This window comes from Fundulus heteroclitus, chromosome 7 (genome assembly GCF_011125445.2).
Source record: "Fundulus heteroclitus isolate FHET01 chromosome 7, MU-UCD_Fhet_4.1, whole genome shotgun sequence".
NCBI lineage: Eukaryota > Metazoa > Chordata > Actinopteri > Cyprinodontiformes > Fundulidae > Fundulus > Fundulus heteroclitus.
The window spans coordinates 15977717-15982165 of record NC_046367.1 but is presented as its reverse complement, the minus strand read 5'-3'; positions in this window follow the sequence as shown (position 1 = coordinate 15982165).

The following is a 4449-nucleotide window of genomic DNA, read 5'->3' as shown; positions in this document are numbered from 1 at the left end:
GAGTGTAAGACTGCTTGTGTTTGTTTCACTTTTTACTTCACTGCGCTCACAACTTCAATAACTTTTATTAAAGTAATTTGTAGGACATATACAGTCAAGTCCATGGCAACTTGGATTTCAGCCTCTACAAATTAAATATTTACAGGAAGGGACACCAATAAACCCTATAAATTAAGGTAAAAGAAAATGAATACCAAATAAAAATAGGACCTGGATTTTTTTATTTTTATTTTTTTACTCCTGAAATGTAAAGGTGGGGTTAAATGGTTAAAAGAAGCAAAAGTATTAAAAAGAAATGTAGTTTTACTAGAAACCTGCTAAAGATGTTTAAATCTAAGATGTAAGAGTTCAAACTGGTGTTATATGTAATAAAGACTGAATAAAAGGAGGATTGGGGGGGGGGGTGGTCCACATTTGATTAAAAGCTTCATAAAACCTAAACTTATTTTATGGAAACAGTAAAATATGTTAAAACCTGAAACATCTAGCAATGACCCAATTTCTCAATACTTGATTGAAGTGTGAATGTTTCCAGAAAGTGAAAGGAAGTAGCTTTTAAAGAGCACAATGGGTATAAATGATTTTCTTGTCAAATATTTTAAGTATAAAGGTTATTAACAGCAGAAGTTTATATTCTGAAACAGTGTTTTTTTTTCTTCGTTTTTTTAATGACTTTGAAATGTGATATTGAGGTTTAAACGTTTACATCAATCCACAAGATTTTTGCGGTATAGTTAGAATGCTTTAAGAGGGCTGAATGTGGAACAGGCTTCAACTCTTCACTTCTGCTTCATGTAGAAATTATTAACTTACGCCAACATCAGCTCCTTTTGTGAAACGATGTCCAGAAATAAATGTGACATCCTTAAACGACACCCAAGCTCACATTTTTTTTTTCAGAACTCTGGTATGTGTTCCCTCATAACAAATCTCTTCATTAAACTGGTTTGATGAGCCATTTGATGGTGGAGAATGCAAACTTACCGAATTATGAACAGTTTTGCAACAAATACAATTTCAACTTACGAGTTTTCATGCTTACTGAATGCGCTCCCATAATACATGATGATCCACCAATCTATACAATCACAAGTACCCTCGTAATTGATACATGGGGTCCATTTTTTTTTTTTTTTAGATAAAAATGTATAAACTCTGTTGTAGGGAAATGTTTAACTGACCATTTATTTCCTGGGTTAAAAAAATAATGGTATCCTAAATAAATTTGATGAACATTGATGTATATATTCAGTTTATTTTACAGCCTCAAAAGCAAAAGAAACATACTTTTAAAATTATGACTGACACATCTGTCCAAGGAATTGCTGAAAAAACGTTTTAATATCGGTAATGTCACTTGCACATTTTGTAAAGTATTACTGAAACAACTTTTACAGTGCCGCCGTTAAGAACTTTTTGAGTGATTTGCAGTCATGGTTAAACAATGAATTTCCATTATCACCAGTTTCATTTTGTAGAGATTTTAATTTTTGGTCTTTTATCAAGTGACAAAGATCAGCTCTATCAGTGTCATATTGTGCTTGGCATTTTTTGTTATTAACAGGAACATGCTAAGTCTTGACTAAACCTTCACCTCAGATCGCTCCGTCTTCCGGTGTTTTTTTTTTTTTGTTTTTTTCGGTCCCCCCAGTCCGTCAATTTAAAACCGGAGCAATTTTTCTAAAGCCAGAACCACGGCTTTATTCGCTGGGAAACTCACAGACAGCTGTTTGGACTCCTGTCATCAGGGCACCATGAAGACGCCATGGCGCTGTGGCCGACTCCAAATCAAGGAGAAGCTCAAAACAACATTGTCTGTTTGAACACTAGGGGGCGTCAGTGGTGGTCAGACAGAAAATTGAGCAGGAGTCCACATTGATATATATATATTTGTTTTGTTCACACAGTCTATGATGAACAAAAAGAATTTCATGCAAAAAGCTCCGATGATGATTTGTACTTTATTTTTTAAAGCTTAACAAAGCAATGAAGCACTGCAAATTATTGTTTTTCTTCCTCTACTGTCATCCGCCCATTCTAGAGCCAATTAAATGGCACATAATTCTACCGCATAGATACTCAAAGAAATTCTATGGTCTTTTTTGAAATCTTAACATTTACTTCAGGAATCACCTGAAGCTTCAGTTTTTGGATCTTTCGACCCATCTGTAAAAATCTGCCGATCATCATTATACTCATTTTCTACTCGTATAGAATTCTTGACAACTATATGCTACCTTTCTTTGTCCCTAATATCTAATGATCTATCTACATTAATGTATTTCCATATCAGGTGTAGGCATTGAAGGCTGTAATACTGGCAGACTAAATTATTTATTGTATACTTATTATATGCTGTATCATCCCCAGCATATATGTGTAATAATGCACAAAGGCATTTGTCCTGACTCTATTTGTAAAGCTCACACTGGAGTGGTTTTAACTGCCTCTAAACGAATTCTCAATGCTTGAAGATGTATTTCGTCTCATTTATTTTAACCAGGATTTAGCCGGCCAAACCATATACCACAGATCCATATTCTAGCCTTGAACGAATTAATGGCTCGTATAGATTTTTGAACAAATCAAATTTAGCATCCATGCTATTTTTTTTTACAGTTTTCTATAACAAGCTCTATATGATTTTTCCAAGTTAATTTTTGATCAGAAATTACTCGTGAAAATGAAAAACAATCAACCCATTCTGTGTCTTTATATAAGTATAGCTTTTTATCTACTCCTGTTTTTTTATTTGTGAAAAACATAACTTTAGTCTTCTCAACTGAGAATTTAAAGCGTCAATCATCCCCCATTTCTCCACCTTATTTATTCCTTCCTATATCTTTCTAATAAAATGAACCATATTTCTTTCACTTCAGTGGTTCCTGTGTTCGTGCCAGCCGATTACCAGTCCAGCTACACGTTTCTTTAATAAATCTTGTGTCTTGACTGAATTATCGTGTCCAAAACTTGATTGTTTACATTTCTACATCAAAAAACACCACAACAGCTTTTTGTATTAATCTGAGCTTTCCCAACATCTTATAAACATAAAATAGGATCCATTGCTCCTCTTCCCCTACACAAACCACTCTGATAATTCTAAGTATTGCATTAACCTCTTATTCAGTCTTCCTTCCATCAATTTGCACATATAACATTGATAGGTCAGAATGCAGTGACTAACCCAAGGAGCTAGAATACTGGCCCTTTGGATAACTTTAGGCAGAAATGTGTTGTCTGTTTCCACATAGGGCTTGAATTAAAACCTCATCCAGTAATGGATGTGGCTCCAGTTATACCTACTAGCACGCATTTCATCAGATCATCTGCCATAACTCTATAACATAGAAAAGATTCCTGGATCAATGTGTGCCTCTTGTTCTTTTTTGTTTCTACACTATCCCTGCTTGCTTTTATTCTGTTTTATTTTCCTATATTTTAATCATGTAAAGCACTTTGCATTGTCTCTGTACTGAATTGTGCTATATAAATAAATTTGCCTTGCCTTGCCTTGCCTCTGTGCTCTTTCTGTGTCCCTGTTCTGTCTTCTCTAACCCCCAGTCGGCCGTGGGTGACAGATGGCCGTTCACACTGATCCTGGCCCTGGTTTCTGCTGGACGTTTTGTCTTCCTGTTTAATGGAAGTTTTCCTCTCCACTGTCTCTTCGCGCATGCTCAGAATGAGGGATTGCTGCAAAGCCATCAAAAAATACAGACAAAAGTCCCCTGTGGCTCTATGCTCTTTCAGGAATTGTCAAGACTTGATGCAATCTGCTGGTTTGATCAAGCTGTATGATTTGATTGCATTGACTTTGTAAAGTGCCTTGAGATGACATGCGTTGTGAATTGGCGCTAAGTAAAAAAAATAAAAAAATTAATTGAATATTGACCAGATACTGTCCACTTATTGACTCCTACATACAGCAATTAGATGCCAACTGGTTAGCTCTTATGCTTATGCTATTTTAGCTTTGTTTTTAGCATCCGTTGTTCAGTTGGCATGCCATATCCTGTCAGAATAGCACACCTGTAGTTTATTTTTATAGCACCATTCATCAGTTTAGGCCATTTTATTGAAACGGCATGATCATGCTTAATCAATGTTAAATAAGATGTCGTTTACATTCATGTATTCATTTATTTTTAGTTCTCTTCTTATACTTTACAATCTTATTTGAACACGCATCAGATTTTAAAATCTATACTCAGAATTGCATTCTTTGGTGTCATCGTAATCAACATCTCCCCTCTGTTAACTACATACTTCTATGCATTTTCTGTCGTTTTCACAATTACCGAAGTTTGGCTCATTATTTCTCATTGTTCGTTTATCAATTTGCCTCATTTTATTATCCTCTGCAGAGCACTTCGTGATGCCGCACTTAGTTTACTCGTTAAAACCATAAACAGGACGGCAGCTTGGAGAACTTTATTGTGAAATCCGGAA